General features: G+C 36.9%; 1 protein-coding gene across 1 annotated transcript in view; it reads left to right on the top strand.

Moving 5' to 3' along the window:
• The window catches only part of RPS6KA5 (ribosomal protein S6 kinase A5), a 170762-nt gene that overhangs the window by 34533 nt on the left and 114235 nt on the right, over positions 1–21994 (top strand). The window lies entirely within an intron of this gene.

A 21994-nucleotide genomic window follows, 5' to 3' on the forward strand; every position in this document is an offset into this window, starting at 1 on the left:
AATGAGAAGTGGCTTAGGATAGCGTAGCAGACCACCTAGAGACTTGGACATTATCGAAATACTTCACATTCCATTGGTTCAACATTATAATATGTATACTAGCTAGAAACATGGACATTATTGATATAATTCACATTCCTTTGGTTCAACATTAGAATATCATTACTCTTGTGCTCATTACATTCTTATTTGTTCTGAGTGAGTTGGCCATATGCTTATTGGTTCATTTGGGCTGACTTAAACCAGCAAATAAGTTTACGGTCAAATGATTTCACACACAAATAATTTCTACATTAGGATATTATAAGCAAATGGTTATAAGCCAACTGAATGAGGCATCCCTTGCAGTATTTGGAAACATACATCCACGTATGTGTACAGCATAAGTCCATGTACAGCATAAGTGTATGTACAGCAGATTTACATATATATAAAATGACAAATATACATTTCTTAGCTCTATTCATGAAAGAGCCCAGAGGGCAAGCAGCAATGAGTCCACCTGGCATCCAGAGCTTGATTTCTAATACCATTTCCCATTAAAAGGAATCAAATCTATTTATGAGAGAAAGCAAGGAAGTGCTAAAAAAAAAAAAAAAAAAAAAAGGAAAGAAAAAAAATGAAGAGGGCATATCAGAAGGATACAGAAGCCAGCTTGAAGGTGCTTACACTGACCAAATCTAGGTCAATTTGCCCATCAAAATAATTAAGGACAGGAATGAATTTTAAGCCATTGAAAAAATAGTAATCCATGAATAGACTGATAGATAGATAGGAAGAAGGGAGAACCCTTTTCGCAGTACAATGCTGACTGATAAATATGGAAGGAATGGAAGAGTTGGAAAATTACTGTTTTGTAACCGTTATGGTAAAGATTGGTTCAGGCAAGAATCATCAATGGATGCTAAATCTAGATGCAGGAGTTTAATGAGGAACAGGATATTTTCATGGCTGTATAGTGTCTCCCCACAGATTGCTTATTGCAAAGGGAGAATTGGTACCTATGTAATGGAGAATCTGGACAGCACCTTGGCTGGGTGATCAAAACTAACGTCACCACTGAGGGACAGACTGACATTTTATGCTTCTGGTTGTGATACCCTGAAAAGCACACATCACTTAAGTAGTCTTCCAGCTGGGCATGCATAACCTGAATCATGAGGAAACTTCAGTCAAACAGAAAGTTCTATTTAAACAAACAAACAGAAAATAATGACCTCTATTCTTCAAAAAAGTCTGTTATAAAACACAAGGAAAGGTTGAGGAAGTCTTCCAGATTAAATGAGACTAAAGAGACATGACAAAATAAATGCAATATGTGATTATGTACTGGATTTTGTACTCAAGGAAAAAGTGCTGTTAAAGGATGTATTAGGGTTCTCCAGAAAAACAGAACCAACAGGCTATGTGTGTGTGTGCGCGCACGTGCGTGCGTGTGTGTACAAAGAGATTTATTATAAGGAATTGGCTGATGTGATTATGGAGGCTGGCAAATTCAAAAAGTGCAGGATAGGCCGCCAGGCTGGAGACCCAGAAGAGCTGATGTTCCAGTTCCGGTCTGACGGTAGTCTGCTGGAGAATTCTCTCTTCCTTGGGGGAAGCTGGTCTTTTTCTTCCATTCAGGCTTCTAGCTGATTGGGTAAGGCCTACCCACATCACAGGGGACAATCAGCTTTACTCAGAGTCCATAGATTTAAATGTTAATCTTATCCAGACACCATCACAGAAACATACAGAATAATGTTTGACTGTTTGACCAAATATCTGGGCTCCCATATGCATCTCCTTAAATCGTACTTAATCTGCAAGTACAGACAATAACAAATTCTGGCTAACATGATACAGCTATCCTGTGTACAACCGAAAACAGACCAACCCTTTCCTCAGAAGAGGATTTGAAGTCCTTGAGTGAAGTTTACTCTTCTCCTTGATATCCTCTAACTTAAAGACTATGATATAAAGTCAATATATCTTATGTTACATGATAAGTTGATAAGAGGGAAGAGAACAAAGATATAGCACAAACATTAATAACAAAATAAGGAAGAAATACTCATGACAATCACAGTCTTCATTTCTGTTTAACTGGACACATGGTCACTTCACCACTGTCCTTCAGGGATGTCCTAGAAAGGACTTGTAGTGTTGTAACTGTCCACTTTTGGGTAAACCAGGCCTGAGTCTTGTCTTTTCTGTCAGTTGGTCTTAGGGCACCCCCATAAGACTGTAGGTGCAGGCTGGGAGAGAGAAGGTAGTGTGTCAGGAGTGGGGACCAAAGGAAGTTGGCCCACTTCTTCGTGTCACTTACTTGTGCCTTCAGGGCCTGCTTGAGTCCAGTCTCATGTTGACTACTTCCATTTGATGATGGAGTGTTGCTGTAAACACCTAACTTTTTGCAGAGCAATCTGCTTTACTCAGAGTCCACTGATTTAAATATTAATCTTATCTAAAAACACCCCCGTAGAAGCACCCAGAATAATGTTTGACCAAATATCTGGGTGCCTTGTGGTCCAGCCAAGTTGACACGTAAAATTAACCATCATAAAGCACATCAGACAATTGACAAATCAGAATAGGAACCAGAGATTAAAGTATTTTATCAATGTTAAATTTTCTGAATTTGATAACTATACTGAGATTACTTAAGAGAATTTTTAGGAAATGTGTGCAAACCACTCTGAAGTAGATCAGAAAAATAATACGTGTGTGAGTGTGTGTGTATATGTGTGAGTGTATGAATAAGAAAGCCAGTGTGGTAGAATGTTAAAAATTGGTGATTATGAATGTGAGAGTTGTCCGTTATTTTTGCAACTTTGGATTTTGAAATCATTTTAAAATAGAATAAAAAATTTAAATGACCAGGGAGCACTGTGATTGTTTAGAGGCACAGAACATCTGTAACTTTTTATATGGCAACGTAATTGTGCTGATACCCTTGTCATAAAATTGGAAGCGTTAATTGCTCAACTTGGTTTCAGGGGAATGGGTTGCGCACTTCATGTTTGAAATAAGGAGGGACAGCAGGGGAGCATGCTGCCATAGAGGTCTGGTGCCTGTAAGTCCCCCCAGAGCACTCTTGGACCTTTTTCTTCTAAATCACAGACTTGGGTTTGGAGCATGGCTGTGGTGGAGAAAACAGTTAAAACTGAGATAGGAGAGGAAGGATGGGACAAGACAGGATGAATTTAATTTCCTTGGTCCCCAGTGTTCATAGCATTAAATTAGATAGTTCACTATGAGTGAAAATTAACATTTTTAAAAAGTAGGATTATTCTTGAAAAATGAGTTGGCAGTAACCCTATGAAAGTTTGTAGCTGTAAGCACAAATTATTGCCAGCTGAAATTTGATTCAGGGCTGCTACATTTAAGTGCTAATAGAAACCAAATCAGCACTGTTAGCAGTATGTAGTCTGGAAAATAGAAGAAGGAAAGGGTGTTGATGAAGTACTTTCTCACAATAGAATTAAGTGCAGAGGCGACAGTAGAATTGCAGTGGAAAAATGAGGTTATGACTTAGGAGGAACAAAGTGCTGCTGTATTTTCTTACATCAAATTGAAATCTGATCCTTGGGAATATTACTTTGGACTATTAAAAACTTTTATATCTTTTCATGGAAGGTATAATTTAAAATATATCAACAAATATAAAAATAATTTTGGTAGCACTTTGGAAGCTGGAATTACAGCCTTGCTGTAATGGTTGTAAGTTTTTATCACTTATAAATTATCTAATTTTTTGCTGGCCAAAATACTTAAGCATGACTTGTATTGTAAATGAAAGTATACCTTAAGAATAAGGAATGCCGTGCAGTTCTGTTCTTTGTGTATCTAGATTTGGGTTCAAAGCACAATTGTCTTTAAACTGTCAGAAAGCTAATGATTTATAAAGTAACACAAAGGGAACTTGCTTTTGAAAATAAGTCTTCTAAAAACGTCAGTGAAATCCTTTTGATCTGCTATGTTGTTCCCTAAATGATCTTTTTCTTCACATTTTTGTGTGTGTTAAGTTCAGTCATATAACATGGCAAAGAAATGAACTATTCAGGTCATTGTTGTTTTAAAGCTATATGTTTTGTAGTAATTGTGAATTTTCAAATAATCTGACTACAGTAAAATTCTCTACTGTCCACTGGCCATCTTCATTTGGAAGTCCCATAGACATTTCATGTGCTTATTTTTAATTCATAAAGTTTGTTTTCACCAAATCTATACACAGGCACACACACACACAAAGCTGCATGTTAAATTGTGATATGCTATTAAATCACATGCTGTTACAGCCAGGACAGAAAAACTTGCAACACTTAAGAATAATGCATTAATAAATAATCTATTTTTATAAAATTGAACAAGTTGCCTAGATGATGTAGTGTAAGATGTATCACAAACGTGTGCATTTTGAAAAATAAGTCTTAGAAGATTTATATTGCTATTTAGAAATATGTGGCTTCTAAAAAGCAAGCATTAACTTTGCTAAGGAAATAGATATGTGTGCAAAACAATACCCAAATAAACATTAAGAAAATCCTTGTTGAATCTGAAAATGTCTTCCTTGTAATATTCATGCTTAAAAAATATTTTCATGATTTAAAAAAAAAAAAAATATTTTCATGATTTTTACTGTATAGCCCTAATTTTTTTCTGTTGAGATATAATTTGTGAGTTTTGACAAATGAATACAGTTCATTTGCAGCGTTTTGAAAACTAGTCTTCACTTGTCTTTTACTCTGAGTGCTCTCTGATTTCATGGTCACTGAAGGATTATCATTTTGAACTTTAAAGATTGCACTATAGCTATTCAGAATTTAATAATTTTAGTAATTTCCAATGTTTTCACTTTGTGCTTAGTAGTGTTAGTGAATAACACATTAGGGAATTTATTTTCACTTTCGTTCCCTGCTCTCAGCACGTGAGTATAGCCTTTATGGTTTCTGGCCTTGACCCTTGCATCAACCTGTGCATTGGCTTCGCTGTTTTCCATCTCAATTCCTTTCAGATTCATCTTCCACACCACTGCTGGTGGTCTTTCTAAGCCACAGAACTAATTATCTTAATCCTCTGCTTAAAATCTCTCCTTGGCTCCCTACTGCCTTTAGAACAAAAGACATACTTTTTCAAATCAAACAGTCTTTCATGGATTGGTTCCTGCCTTGTGTCTTGTGGTGCCTTCTTTCCCCTTCCTTCACCTGCACCTGCCCGTCTGCACTAACTGCACATTCCCAGATAGGCCGTGTTCTCTGTCTTCTCGGTGCCTTTGTATGCTTTTCCTTCTGGTGTGCAGGCTTTTTTCCTGCCCTGCTGTCCATCAGTGCCTGGCTTCCCCAAACCTTTGGATGGAGTGAGATGCTCTCTTGTTCTCTTCTGGTACTCTGTCTGCCTCATCCCTCGCTAGTAGTGCTTGCACCTTGGGCTTCTTCACTTGCCCGAGTGCCTCCTCTGGACCCTGCGCTGCTTGGCATCAGGGAGTTTGTCTGCTGCAGTCTCGCCAGTGCTTTACACAACATCGGATATAAGTAAGCGTCCAAAATCTTTGTTCAGTTAGTAGACTATATAGTTATATGTAGAGTATGATGACTATGTAAAACCTCCGAAATAGATAGGGAGAAGAAAGATGTATTGTCACAGCAATGGGCACCGGAGTTCCTTTTTATGGAAGGAACTGCCCTGGGGCATTGCCTTGTTATGAAGCTCACTTAGGGATATGAGTATGGATGTTAGCTAGGGCTGAGAGGTCAGAAGTGGAGGAAGCTGCTTGACAGGAAACAAGGGGACAGATTTGTTGGTTTTGTTCCTAATAGGGAAGGAGAGAGAGAAAAGAAGGAGAAAAGTCAAAAAAATGATGCAAGGCTAGGGAAGAGGCGAGTTACAGACTTCTCCGCCAAGGATGGAAGATGGAGAGAGATTAAGAACGTTCCTACCTCCAGTTCCCTTTTTTTTATTGCGGTGTGTGCCACTCCTCTGCCTTTCTCCAGAAGTCTTCACTGAAGTGTCGTATGCTAAGGACTGTCTTTTGCATGTGTTTGGGTTTTGTTTTTGTCTTTTACAGAACTCAAAGGAAGTTGTGTTGTGTCTGGACTGGTGCAGTGCAGAACAGACAGTACTCGGGTACCTCAAAGGGTGCTGAGGATGTCAGCTCTCCTAGTAATTGAGAGAAACCTTGGGGGACCAGGAGGCTTTGGACTTGCACAGGCCGTGGCTCAGCAGGAATTGAGTGCATTTAGTCTAGATTATAAGGAGCCGACAAGCCTCAGCTAATAAGTAGGATACAGATATAGTAAGAAAAGACTGGAAATGAACACGCACGAAATGAGAGTAGCTAGTGTTAGGATGGTGGGGTTACAGTTGACCTCACCCTGAGATTTTCTCTGTTATAGTTCATAATAAAAGAAAAGTTTTAAAAAGAGGAAAATGTCTACAATATAGTGTCATGATCTTATTCACACCAGAATTTGGAAATTTTTGAGGTTAATGTTGAGATTTCTTTAATATCGAAGGTGCTGGAAAGGGGAAGATGAAACTAATCATTGAGGAATAGGGAATTTTAGGCCAGGACTGAAACTCCTTTCTTTACCAAAAACAGGAACTTTTTTATTAACTTGTTAGGCTTTGTTTCCCTCTTTTTTTTTTTTTTCCTAAATTGATGAGCTAATGTCTCAGAGAAAAAAATAATCTAAGTACCAAGAAAATTGGCCAAGGTTTTGAGTAGACATTTTTAGAGCTTGATGGTATTCTGTAGATCATAGATTTATAATAAATCATGGCTTAATTATTTCAGTTTCTGCTGCAACAAGCTGTAAGTTTCTCTACTTCCTATTGCATTCACAGCTAAGTCTCACTATGTTGCTTTTTATAATTGTTCTCCTTTTCTTATGAAATGAAAAAAAATCAGAAAACCATTGACAAGGTCACAGTATATTACTGCAGTATCTTGTATATATTGCTAAGTGTTTCTTGCTAGTGGCAAATAGGATTCAATGCTGGATCATTATACTATTTGTGGTTTCATGCTCTGATTTTGTGCGTATAGCTGTAGTTATAATCATAAAAGTCTGATGTGTAAACCGAAATGACACTTTACCAACTTACAGTGGGAAATACAAATAAACAAGTACGTTAAACATTTTTTTGCTTGCTTAGTGCATTTTTCCTTTTGGGTAAGGGTGTCAAGTTAAAATTGGGTTGCTTGGTGAGCATGGAATTAGAAAAAAGGGAGTTGGTTGTATATTCTAATAGCTAAAGACATAGAAGCTCAAGAGTGTGATAGTTATCTCCAGGATAGGGGTGTTCCTCCTAGGAGACCTGGTATTCCAAGCGACTGGTTAGGTTGTACCCTGGAAAGTGCTAGAAACACTTGCCCAATTTGGCATTTTATTTTTTATTTTTCATTTTTCCTAGTCCATCTTTTGTTGTCCATTCTTTAGATATTTTAGTTCTTTTGATTAGGATAGTTCAGTTCCCGCTACCCTGCTTATGGTGATTTTTATCTCTTAAGGTGACTTTTCGTAGATATAATTTCATCCTCTGTTGTGTATCTCAGCCAAGCTGATTTCTGAGCATTTTACTCCTGCTTCAATGCACTGCCTCTCTGGTACTCCCTTCACAGACCTTGTGTGTCCATTAGAAAGACTATCTATAATCTTTTTTCATCCTGAACACCTTAACATATCCTTATCCTTCTCCCTGTCCTTAATCCTTCTCTCTAACCTCTTCCATCCTAGATCCCATTATGTATGACTTCCTGAAGGATCTGCTCCCTTAGGAACCACCCCTCCCATCTCCACCTTTTCCAGCCTTTCCCATATTCCCTTTGTCCCTGGGCCTTCTCACTCATCTGCCTTCTATGTTGAAAAAAATTTCATATGATTCTTTCCCATTGTCCCTCTATTCCTTCCTTTTATATCCCCATTCTTTCAACGGAATTATCTATATTGATTGTTTTTAAGGATTTTTTTAATGCCATTCCCCACCCTCACACCCTGACCTCTTTGCGTAGACTTGAGGCTCAAGCTTTGTTAATTCATAGTATAAAGGATCGAATTACAATTTAGGAACAGCCAAATGGAAGAGTCACAGGGCAAGGGATTTGAGGGCATGAAGGTAGGGAATGTGGAACTTCCATGTCCTCTCGAGGACTGCCACCATTCCAGCACCTCTATGTGTGCACCAATCCAGAACCTCTCGGAACCCCAAACCCCGTTGTTTAGAGGTTTCTATGGAGGTTTCATCGTGTAGACACGATTGATTAAATCATCGGCCATTGGTGCTTAACTGGATCTCCAGTCCCTCTCCCCTCCCCAGTGGTGGGAGGGAGGGAGGCTGAGAGGGTGGGGCTGAAAGTCTTTGGTCTCTAGCAACCAGCTCCCATCCTGAAGCTATCTAAGGGGCCCCCAGCCACCAGTCATCTCATTAGCATACAAAAGACACTCTTACCACTCTGGACATTCCTAAGCTTTTAGGACAAAGACCAAATCTATATTTCCCATTGTACCACAGTTTGACTTCATTGATGATCAATTTTTTATCGACGTTATGTCTTTCCTTGGATTCTATTCACTGTTAGTTTTCTAGCCATTTCTCTGGCTCTTTTTCTTCTTGCATCCTTAACTCCTGGTCATCATCGACTCATCCTTCTTTTTGTGTGGGCTCCTGAAAGGCTTTCTTCTTAAATCTTTAGCCATTGCCCCTTTCCTAATAACTTTGTGCATTGTGGGGGAAGAAAAATATCTTTTTCCTCTCCCCTTCTAAGTTCTCGACTGGGACCCCCGTAACAAAAGACAGATTAACAAGAGAAAAGCATACATATTATTTAATATAAGTTTTATGTGACGTGGGAGCCTTTTAAGGAAATGAAGACCTGAAGAAACAGTTAAAACTGAGCTTTTGTATATTAGGTTTGATGAAGAGTGGAAAGTCGTGGAAAAAGGGTATGATGGACAAAGGGAATGAGGTAAGTGTAGTAAACTGGGGGAAACTTAGCAAGCAACTCAACCTGTTGGTTCGGATTCCTCTGTGTCGCTTGTCTTCAGAGATAAGGACGCTCCTTTCCTCTGGGTAGAGGGAGGGCACCTCTCACAGGAGCCTTGTATGACTTGCTTCAGGGGAGGGTCAGAAAGCTTCTGCACGTGCTGTTTCTCACATTCCTTCATCTTAAAATATCCAGTAAGCCAAGGCGCTATATTTTGGGGTAGCATGTCCTGAACCTCATCAGCATGCTGTCTCTGCAGAACTTTAGTTCCTTGTCTAGAACTGCCTATATGGCAGCCCTTTTGGAATCTCATGCCATCGCTTTAAAATCAGTGTTGAAACCCAAAAAGTTCCCCTTTAAACTTTCCCTCTCAACTTCCGCTTTCAGCAAAATTCTGTCAGTAATACTACCATTCACCAGACTTTCATTTCTTGTACTTTAGATATGGGGCCAATGGGAAAAAATGAAACAGAAGTTCAGTTAATTGATCTTTGAAAGTGGGGACTCTGTCCTGTTTGATTTTAGTCTCAGTACCCAAGTCAGGTGTTCAGCGATTGTTTCTTGAACTGAATATGACAGTGATTCTTAGGTTCATTTTTTCCTCTTCATTCTAGTTTCTACTTAGACCAGACCCTCATTAGCACACATCTAGTTTATTGCAGTAACCTTACCATCTTCTAGCCTCAGTCTTTCCTTGCTTCTAACCCACGCTACTGCCAGAGTGATTTTCCTAAAACCTTACTTGCATCTTTTCAAGAGCCGTTATTGCCTATGGATTCATTAAAACTAATTAGTCTGGCATTCCAGGTTTTGAATCAGCTAGTTTCATGTACCTATTTGATGTTATATTTTTACAGTTTGTCCCACATGAACCCATTATAGCTAATTAGAACAGTCCTCTTATTATTCTCTACTAGGAAAATACTTATTCCTGCTTATGCCTTTGTTCCAGCTAGGCTTCTAGCCCAGAATTCCCCAGCCACTCTCTCATCTTTGCCAGTTCAAATCCTGTAGTTCTTAGCAAGACCTAGCATCTTGCTCAGGTGTTAGTAGGGACTTGGTGAATATTTGTTAAATGAGTGAATGAGGACCTATATTCTCAATGAGCATTTCTAACTAGCTTCACATGATAATAATATTCCCCTTAATGTCCACAGACTCCGTAATCCTTTTTATTAAATTACACTTCTCACAGCTTATTGCAAGTTTAATAAGTGATTAATTCATTGAATAAAATCTGGCATAGGAGTGCCTTAGTCATGTGCTAAGAAACTTACTTCAAATGGTTTCAAAAGCATTATTCTCTTTATTTCTACTTTAATTGTAAAAGTGCTTTTAAATTAAGCCTTTTCTTAGCTTTAACACAAGTGAATCATTGGATCTAATCAAATGATTTCAGCACATGCTCTGTGCAATTACATTTGTGTAGCTTAGCAGAAACTATGGCAACAGAATGAAAAATGTGTTTTTACTGATTGTTTTCCTCCATCAGAGTGGGAAGTTCCAAGTTAAATATGTCACAATTTAAAAAGAAAAATTATCATAGATAATGTGCATTACAGATTACATTTGGTAATAGAATTGCCTATAAAGTTTGGTTAAGACGCCATTTATCAATCATAGATTTGTGGGTAAAATCCTGGAAGACTATGCCAAGGATTAACAGTAATTATCTTTGAGTGATGGGAGTATAGGAGATTTTCAAGGTCTACTTTAGGCCTATTGGTCTATTTTTTTAAAACTCTGAACCTAAATTGTTTTATAATAATAAACACACAAACAACAAAGCTATTTAAATTTGGGAGAAAAGACAATTATCCTTTTAGTCTAAATTTATTATTTTAAAAATTACATCAGTCATATTTTCCCACACTGCACACAACCATATTGATGTTATAGGAGGAGCTGAAGGAATCCAGTTATAAAGAACCAAGTATTTTATATTCATTGTATAATACAAGATTTTTCCTTTTTAATTATTTTTTAATAATTCAAACTGTTTTCTAAATGGCATCATTTAAATATTGAAATTATTTGTGTTCTGGCAAATATTTTTTTACAAGTTCAATGACTTCTTATAAAGGGCTTAGTTGAATTCAGTCTTAAAAGTGATTTCCTAACCAGGGACTATATATTATAGGATAATAACACTAATCGAGAAGTGAAGGTTTTCACTGGGATAGTCCCTAATATTTTAATAAGAAAAAAATTGGTTAAAATTGCTTTGTGATAGCATTAAACCTGTTCACACCTATTCTTTCAAAATGATTAAACTTGGTATTGCGTTAATGTAAAAAGCCTATAAATGCTTTCGAAGAAAAGAGACTAAGCTGGTTAACAATATAGATAAGCCTAAAGTTGACCTCGAAAAGTTTAAAAATATTTGTTTTAGTCCAAGTTTACTAATATTTAACAGCTCATATGAGGTGGGCGTCAAAATTTGTTGTTAGTGCCATTGAGTTGATTCCAACTCCTAGCGCCCCCGTGTACAGCAGAGAGGAGCCTTGCTTGGTCTTTTTGTGCCATCCTCTCACCTTCTGGGGCTATATCAGACAATACTCCGTTGCCATTCATAGGGTTTTCATGGCCAATTTTTTTTCGGAAGTGGGTGCCCAGGTCCTCCTTCCTAGTCTGTCTTAGTCTGGAAACGCTGGTGAAACCTATCCACTATAGGTAACCCTGCTGGTATTTGAAAGACTGGTGGCATAGCTTTCAGCATCACAGCAACACGCAACTGCCACAGTACAACAACCGACAGATGGGTGGTGTGGTTCCCCGACTGGGAAACGAACCCAGGCCATGGCAGTGAGAGCACCGAATCTTAACCACTAGACCACCAGGGATGGCCAGGCATCAAAATAGATGCTAGATGTAAACAACTGATATGGTCCTACTGCTGTGTACCAATTAAATAGCTCTAGTTTTAAGTTTTTAAAGTTTGTTGACATTCTTTGTTATTTTACATGTTTGTGAAGAGTTTTCATAAGGCATTGTTTCTGTGGGAAGGAGTTAATCCTTTTAGTTATGATTTAGGGGGTCAGGGTGAGGTTTTGGTGCCATTATGCTTTTATAGCCAGAAATCTAGAAATGGCCATTCTCTGCCCATCCAATCTATTCTTTTCCCTTAGGAGTCATGAGGGAACTGTCTGCAAGGAACAGTAGCCAGTGGGACTAAGTACCACTTTAATAAAAGCTCTGCAGACCTTCAACTCACCAGTGTAGAACTCTTCTTAAAAGCAGCACTGGTGCCTGTAATTTAGGCTTTAGGCGTAAGTGAAGACTCCTACGTCCCTCCTAACTGCATCTAGTCATAATCTTGGCACCAGCATATTAGGTGTATGAGTTAGAAGGTTAGAGGGGAGAACAAACTAGTGAATGAACACCAGGTCCCAAGAGACCCTCCAAATCCACTTAGTTAATTACTTTATATAGTGAAGGGAGGAGTGTGAGAGATTGGACATTTGGCCCCAGGGAGTCAGGCCAGCCCAGAAGTTTGAGGCAAAAAAACAGACCTCCTGCGGAGACTGTGCTTGTAACACAGTGATTCTACCTACTACTCACTCTGCCCAATCAGAATTTTGGACTCTTGAGTAATTACATTAGTAACCTCTCATACTTTTGGGGAGAACTAGACAGGGAGTTGGGCAGAGGCATGCCTGGCACAGGAGAAGGAGCTCCTACAACCACAATAAAGTACCATCTACTTTCATGTTTGAATCAAGACAATGGACAATTCTATTTCAATAGTACAGGCCTGTGTCTGGTACAGTCTGGTCCCAGGCTTGCAGATAGCTCCACACCATCTGATCAGCATATCATTTTGGCCTTTACTAAGGCATGAGTGAATGTCTCGGAAATGCAGAAGATTTCTGTAATTGGCTGCTGTTTATTTCACCTCTAGGGTGAAATAAAATGAGTAAATATTTTGTCTTGTTCTAATAAATGTTAGTATTGTTGCTGGGAAGTTTGAGCTCTTGCTCTTAGGTTAACAATTTAATTAAGAGAAATGTAGTTTATTTTTAGACTTGCATGCTCAAAGGCTTCTAATTACAATGACAAATAATAGCATACAAATGAGAACCATTTAGACACCTAGACTCACAGGCTTGAATGTGTATTAGTCTTTGCATAGGATTCTAATTGTATCATATTTACCATTTGCTTTTATGAGTTTTGTCGTTAACACAATGAAAAAATCTTTATAATTAACAAATATTTCCCCCATGCCTAAATATGATAGAGCTTTCTATTGATTCGCTTCTGTATGTGTGATCACTTACTTTGCCTAACAGATGTAATTAAAAGAAAGTACAGTATGGATGTTAAGTTCAAGATCTCTGATATGGCCCTATATCATAGCACCTTTTTAATTTTATTTTACTCTTTGAAGTTAACTTGCTAAGGCAGTAGTTGAAGTTAAAGTAGAAACTTCTATTATAATGCGGACTGCAGGAAGACTTTTGCTTCTTGTGATGTCAAGATAAGAGGAGAATTCCTTTGCAGAAAACAAATATAAAACCTGGACTTAATACAAAAAGCGACTATTTAAGGCGCTTGAGAGTGAACAGAAGCAGCCAGACTCTAAAGGGGAGGACACAGTTGGAGGAGGGAAGGAAGGAAGCTGTAAGAAGTAACTTTGCCTCGTCACTGATTTTAGTTTCAGGCTAAGTACAGTCCGTACTCTGGGGACTCTGGTGGAAAAACAGTAGTCTCTCTGGCCTGGGAAACTAGAAAACTGAAACCAAGAGAACCCTGACAACTGAAAATCATGAAGGAATTTCAGAAGGGGAAGAGTCAGAGGAGGGGAGTCCTCAAATTTTGTGTACACACATCTCTGACTGACCTCTGAACCGTGTGCCAGTACAACAAACTCAAAACAGCACAGCTAAAGACAGAAAGTCTGAACTGGACTAGAGCTGCCTCCTAAGAAACAGAGTTTGCAGTTCAAGTTAAGCCCAACCAAGCCGTGATATTTGCCTGCTAACACAAAAGGAACAACTCTCATTGGAGAAAAAAATAACAATCTAAAGGCTTCACAAATTAACATTTATAATATTAAGGGTGCAATCTAAAATTACCCTATATATGAAGAATCAAGAAAATGGAACATATCCCAAGAGGAAAGAAAATCAACTGACTCTTACCCTGAGATTAATGAGATATTGGGAATAGCAGACAAGAATTTTACAGCAGCTATTACAATATTGTCAATGAAATAAAACAACATGCTTTCAGTGAATGAAAAAATAAGAAATCAGATAAATAGAAACAATGAAAAAGAACCAAATGAAAGTTCTAGAGATGAAAAATACAATACTTTAAATAAAAATTCATTGGATGTATTTAACAGTTGCATAGAGTTGTCAGAAGGAAACGTAAGTGAACTTGGAGATAGAGCAATAGAAATTAACTAATGTGAAGAACAGAGAGAAAACATATTGAAAAAAAGTGAATACAGTCTCAGGGACTTCTTAGGTAGTATCAAATAATTCAACATACATATGATTAGAATCTCAGAAGGAGAGGAGAGTAGGGGATAGACAAATATTTGAAAAATTAAGGCAAAAATTCCCCAAATTTGATGAAAAACATAAATTTACAGATATAAGATACTCAGTGAATACCAGGCTCAATGAATCCAAAGATGTCTACCTCAAGACACATCATGGCAAAACTGTTGAAAGATAAAGATGTTGAAAGCAGTGAGAGAAAAATGACACATTTCAAACAGAGGAGCAATGATCCATTTTTTGACTGACTTCACCTGAGAAACCATGAATTCCAAAAGAGTGGAAGAATATGTTTAAAGTGCTGGAAGAAAAGAAAAAAGCCAGTCAATCCAGAATTTTATATCAAAGGAGAATATCCTTGAAGAATGAAGAAGATTCCATGGGGCCGGCCCGGTGGTGCAAGCAGTTAAGTGCGTGTGCTCCACTGCAGCGGCCCAGGGTTCGCCGGTTTGGATCCTGGGCGTGCACCGATGCACTGCTTGTCAAGCCATGCTGTGGCGGCATCCCATATAAAGTGGAGGAAGGTGGGCATGGATGTTAGCCCAGGGCCAGTCTTCCTCAGCAATAAAAAGAGGAGGATTGGCAGATGTTAGCTCAGGGCTGATCTTCCTCACAAAAAAAAAAAGAAAAAAAAAAAAGACTAAAGAAGATTCCAGAATTAGCTAGCAGTAATGATGGCACAATCTTGTGACTATACTAAAAAAAACCCACTGAATTATATACTTTAAAAGAGTAAGTTTTATGTGAATTATATCTGAAAAAAAATTTTAAATGAAGGTGAAAAAAGGACTTTTTCAGATAAAAGTAAACTCATAAAATTCGTCACTTTCACTACAAGACATGTCAAAGGATGTTCTTTAAGGCTGAGGAAAAGTGATACCAGATGGAATTTTGGATCCTTGGAAAAGAAACATCATCAAAAATGATAAATATCTGCAGAAATGCAAAAGTCTCTCTCTCTTTCCTCTTAATTTCTTTATGAATTGTATCATATAAGCAAACCTTATAACACTGTCTTGTGAAGTTTATAATGTAAATATAGAAGATGTTATAAACCCCATGTAATATATAGTAACTATTCCATAAAGGATGATTGCAAGTTTTCTATATTTTATGTGAAATGGTATGATATTAACTGTAAGAGGACTGTGAATGGTTAGAGATGATTATTGTAATCCTTAGAGCAACAACTACACAAATAATGCAAACAAGTAGAGCTACGATGCCAATGTGAAAATTGAAATGAATTCTAAAAAGCACTTCAATGATTTTTTTAAAAGTCGTCAAAGAAGGAACATGGGAACAAACAACAGAAAAGACAAATTAAAAACAAAAAATAAAATGGCAGATCCAAATCCAACAATATCAATAATTACATTAAATTGTTAATAGATTAGACTATTAAACTAGCAGTTTAGATTAAAATAAATGTTAATAGTTAAATATACTCCAGACAAAATCCTAGCAGGGTTTTTTTGGTAGAAATTCAAAACCTAATTCTAAAATTTATAAGAAAAGGCAAAACAATCTTGAAAAAGAAGATCAAGTTTGGAAGACTTATATTACCTGATTTCAAGACTTATGGTAAGCAAGGCAGTGAACTACTGGCATAAGGCTAGATGTAGATCAATGGAACAGAATATAGAGTCCTTAGATAGACCCACAATTATGTGGTCAATTGACTTTTGACAAAGGAGCCAATATAAATCAATAGTGAAAAGATAGGGTTTTTTGTTGTTGTTAAATGGTACTGGAACTCTGGATATCTGTATGAGAAAAAATGAGCCTTGATCCTTACATTGCACCGTACAAGAAAATTAACTCAAAATGGATCCTAGACTTAAGTGTAAGAGCTAAAATTATTAAACTTCTAGAAGAACACATAGGAGAATATCTTTGTGACATTGGATTAGGCAAGGATTTCTTAAACAGGATCTGAAAAAGCACAGACTATAAAACAAAAAATTTGACAAGATGGACTTCATCAAAATTTTAAAAATTTGCTTTTAAAAAAGACACAGTTAAGAAAATAAAAAGACAAGCTACAGAATTGGAGAGTACGTTTGCAAAAGATATATCTGACAAAGTACTTTTATTGAAAGTATAGAACTCTTATAACTCAGCAGTTAAGACACAAACAACTCTATAAAAAATGGGCGAAAGATTTGCACAGACATTTCATAAAAAAAGATGTGAAAATGGCCTATAGACTCATGAAAAGATGCTCAACAGCACTTGTCATCAAGAAAATGCAATTTAAAACCACATTAAGAATGGAGAAAATTCAAAAGAATCAATGAAAAAACTCCTGGAACTAATAAGTGGTTATAGCAAAGTTGTAGGATACAAAATTAATATATGAAAGTCAGTTGCTTTCCTATAAAGCAGCAAATGAGCAGGTTTTTAATTTGAAATTAAAAACACAATACCATTTACAGTGGCACCCCTAAAAGTGAAATACTTAGGTATAAATCTAACAAAATATGTACAGGTTTAATATGAGGAAAGCTACAAAACTCTGATGAAAAATATCAAAGAAGAACTAAATAAATGGAGAGATATTGCATGTTCATGGACAGGAAGACTCAATATTGTCAAGATGTCAGTTCTTTCTGACTTAATCTATAGATTCAGTGCAATCCCAATCAAAATCCAAGCAAGTTATTTTGTATATATCAATAAGCTTATTCTAAAGTTTACACAGAGAGTCAGAAGATCCAGAATAGCCAACACAATGTTGAAGGAGAAGAACAAAGTTGGAGGGCTGACACTACCCGACTTTAAGACTTACTAAAAAGCTACACTAATCAAGACAATGTGGTATTGGGGAAAGAATAGACAGATAGATGGATGGCACAGAACAGAGAGCCTAGAAATAGACCTGCATAAATAGAGTCAAGTGATCTTTGACAAAGGAGCAAAGACAATACAGTGGAGCAAAGACGGTCTTTTTAACAAATGGTGTTGGAACAACTGGACATAGACATGCAAAAAAATGAATCCAGACAGACCTTACGTCCTTCACAAAAATTATCTTGAAATGGATCACAGACCTGACTGTAAAATGTAAAACTATAAAACTCCTAGAAGACAACCTAAGAGAAAACCTAGATGACCTTGAGTATGGCAATGATTTTTTAGAAAACCACCATAGGCATGATCCATAAAGAAAGAATTGGTAACCTGGATTTCATTAAAATTAAAAACTAATGCTCTGCAAAAGACAATGTCAAAAGAATGAGAAGACAGGTTACATACTGGGAGGAAATATTTGCAAAAGACACATCTGGTAAAGGACTGTTACCCAAAATAGATGAAGAACTCTTAAAACTCAACAATATGAAAATAACCTGATTAAAAGGGCCAACAACCTTGACAGACACTTCACTAAAGAAGATACACAGATGGCAATTAAGCATATGATAAGATGCTCCACATCGTTATGTCATCAGGGAAATTCAAATTAAAACAACTGTTAGAATGGCCAAAATTCAGAACACTGACAACACCAAATGCTAGTGAGGATGTGGAGCAACAGGAACTCTCATTCATTATTGGTGGGAATGCAGACAGAGTGGTACAGCCACTTTGGAAGACAGTTTGGCAATTTCTTACAAAACTAAACATAGTCTTACAATATAACCCAGCAATTATGCTCCTTGGTATTTACCCAAAGTAATCGAAGACTTAATGTCCACACAAAAACTGTACATGGATGTTCATAGCAACTTTAGTCATAATTGCCAAAACATGGAAGCAACCAAGATGTTGTCCTTCAGTAGGTGAATGAATTAATAAACTGTGTTACATCCAGACAATGGAATATTATTCAGCGCCAAAAAGAAATGAGCTGGCAAGCCGTGAAAAGACATGGAAGAAACTTAAGTGCATATTACTAGGTGAAAGAAGCCAATCTGAAAAAGCTGCATATTGTATGGTTACAACTCTATGACATTCTAGAAAAGGCAAAACTATGGAGACAGTAAAAAGATTAGTGGTTGCCAAGGGTTAGTGGGGAGAGAAGAATGACTAGGTGGAAAATAAAGGATTTTTAGGACAGTGAGACTACTCTATATGATAACTAAATTTTACAGTGGTAGATACATTTGTCTAAACCCATAGAATGTACAACACCAAGAGTGAACCCTAATGTGAACTATGGACTTTGGGTGATAATGATGTGTCAGTGTAGGTTCATCACTTGTAACAAATGTACCACTCTGGTGGGGGATGTTGGTAATGGAGGAGGCTATGCATGAATGGGGGCAGAGGGTATATGGGAAATCTCTATACCTTCTGCTCAATTTTGCTGCGAACCTAGAACTGCTCTAAAAAATAAAGTCTGTGATAAAACACAATTAGATAGCACTTCATACCCACTAGAATGGCTAAAATTAAGTCTGATATTACCATATCTTCAAGAGGATGTGGAGCAACTGGACCCCTTATATTGGAGGAAATGCAAAATAGCACAGCCAATTTAATAAAATAGTATGGTAGTATCTTATAAAGGTAGACATGGGCATACCATATATGCAACAATCTCACTGCTAAGTATTTACCCGAGAGAAATGAAAACGTTAAGTCCGCAAAAATACTTCACCATAGCCCAGAACTGCACACAACATAAATCCATCCAACATAGTCCATCAGCTGGTGAGTGGAAAAGCAAATTGTGGTGTATCTGTGCTATGGAATGCTACTCTAATAAAAAGGAATGAAGTAATAACACCCGCAGAAACCTGGATAAAACTCAAAAACATTAGGCTAAGTAAAGGAAGTTGAATGCAAAGAAACTATGTACTGTATGATTCCATTTATATGAAATTCTAGAAATTTAAAACTGTAATGACTAGAAACTTGTCAGGATGATAGCACTGTTTTATTTCTTGATTGTGGTGGAGGTTTCATGACTGTACACAATTACCAAAGTAATTAAACTGTTCATTTAAATGAGTGGATTTTATTGTATGTAAATTTATACCTCAATAAAACTTAAAATGTGTTAACTGTACATTTTTTTGCTCAAATGTCGTCAGTTAATTTTCCCTTTAAGCAAAAAATTGACCCATGAACTGTTATCTTCTATTTCTCAGCACTTCAAAAGCAAAATAATAAGAAAAGAAAATAAAAATGAGGGTTAAGTGGTGAATGATATTACTTTTGTTTCAACACCAGTGAAATTGTAATTAATTTTATTAAATAAAAATTATTTTTCATATTTTCAGAGTAGAAAGAGATGAGCCAAAGGAATGTTGTCTGAGAACCCCAGGTTCTAGCTTTGAGGACTATTGTCAGGATTAAGATCTCTGTATCCTACCCTATTGCAGTTACAATTGCTTGGTCCCCAAGGGAGATTAAGACAGAAAGGACAAAATAAAGCAAAAGAGTATACATTATGACGAGCTTGATCTTTGGTCCTTTACCCCAAACTGAATCCTTGCCCTTGGTCAGCTGCACTTGACCACGTGGACCTGCTTAAGACTTATTGGTTCCTTAGCCCTAAGCAGATACCCACTAAGCTTATTCACTGGAATCTCACCATCATAAGCAAGAAAAGGCCAGGAAAGATAAACTCGAGGAGAAACTTGAGGTGGAAAAAGAGTGTGTTTTCGTAAGCCCAAAGCTAAGGTCTTTTCAAGCCCAGCGTTCTCGGGTTTTCCTAGGACCTGGGGCTTGGATGAGGGAGGGAAGAACCTCCCTCAAACTCTGCCTTACCTCACCAGCCACCTGGGAACAATCTTGGTAGAAAAGCAATACAAAGAGTAAATAAACTTTCAGCAGCTAAGCCACGGAGAGGAGAATTTAAAGAGAACATTCCTTGAAGAAACCAGAGCTAACCTCCTCATCACCTGGAAACCTTCACCACCACCCCCCTCCATCAAGTACAGAAGGTATCAGTGCCCTTCATCTTGAGCCCTGTCAATTCTTCCCCCCACCACACAAGAAAAGGCAGTTGGAGAAGCCTTGAGCTCCCCTTGCAGGCAAAGTGTTAATTTATGTCAGAAACCAAATAATAAAGGTAGTCGATTATGAACAAAAACAGCGCTTCACAGATCACCTGAAAGATCTTTGTGAATGGCCAGGGTTTCCTGGATGATATACTTTGTAGAACAAAGTGGAATTAATTTGTGACCTCTTTTAATTTCCTATGAAGGTAATTCTGTGGTTAGTGAAGAAAAGCTGAAGTGGCTGTGTATCAAAAGATAGTTCCTTATCTTCCTAGTCTATCTAGTTATAGATATGGGAGAAATGTAGTGTATGGACAATGTTTTTGGAAAGCTGGGTCTTTATGTATCTCATAGTAAATAAAAGATGATTCCTAATAGTGAGAATCAGGAGAAATAATTTTTAACATATGACTCTTGAATAATGTCTTAAACTTCTTTTTTATTTTTGCACAATAGAATAATAGAATTTAACATTCAATTAGAAGAGACCCAAATCATTGTTTCAAAAGTGGTGGTATCCTGTGAGCTTGACTTTTATATAATCTGCTTGACATACTATAGGAGGATATGCTATTGTGTGTTTACTGTAAGAGCCTACCTACGTTTTTGGTATTCATTTTAGATTTATGCCAATGTGAACTCAAGGCATGGACTGTGTACTCTGATTTGTTTCCACTATAAAATTATGCATTAATAGTCAAACTCTTAGAAACAGTAGACTAGTGGTTCCCAGGGGCTGGGGGAAGAGGAAAAAGGGGAGATGTTTAATGGATATAGAGTTTGTTTTGCAAGATGAAAAAGTTCCTGAGATCTGTTGCAAACAATGTATATAGTTAGCACTACTGTACTGTACACTTAAAAATGGTTAAGATGGTAAATTTTATGTTATGTGTTTTTGACTGCAATTAAAAAACTTTTTAATTAATGCATTTAGTTAAACTATGGAAAGACAATGAAATTACTTACCTTTGCAACTTTTAATTCTAGAAGTTCTTAGTTCGGTCTAATTTTCTCAAAGTTGTAGTCCCCAAGCATTAATTTATTTACAAATAGTTGATAATGCTTAATAGCACACAGCAAGCATTGTATAAATTTAACTCATTTAATCCTCATCACAATCCTGTGAGGTAGGTATTATTTTATTTTCTACCATTTTATTAGACATTTTCAAATACACAGAGAATTTGAAAGAATAGTACATTAAACAACCTTATACTCACTATCTAGATTCTACAGTTAACATTTTGTTGTATTTGCTTTATCACATATCTGTCCATACCTATATTCATCTATCAGTCTATCTTACTCTTTTAATGCGTTTCAAAGTAAATTGCAGACATCAATACACTTTGAAGATAGGTATTTTTATTATCCCCATTCTGTACTACAGGCATCGGAGACACGGAGAAGTTAAGTAATTTGTCAGCTTAAAAGTGGTATAACTAGGATTGGGACCAAGCCTTTCTTAACCATATCTACAGGATGCTAATTCACATAATATTAATAGGCATTACCAGAAAAAATAATTTTGTCATCCAACGAATTTGACAAATGCGTTATCTCAGCCT

Source organism: Ceratotherium simum, chromosome 24 (assembly GCF_057802395.1).
Source record: "Ceratotherium simum simum isolate JZ-2026a chromosome 24, ASM5780239v1, whole genome shotgun sequence".
Taxonomy (NCBI): domain Eukaryota; kingdom Metazoa; phylum Chordata; class Mammalia; order Perissodactyla; family Rhinocerotidae; genus Ceratotherium; species Ceratotherium simum.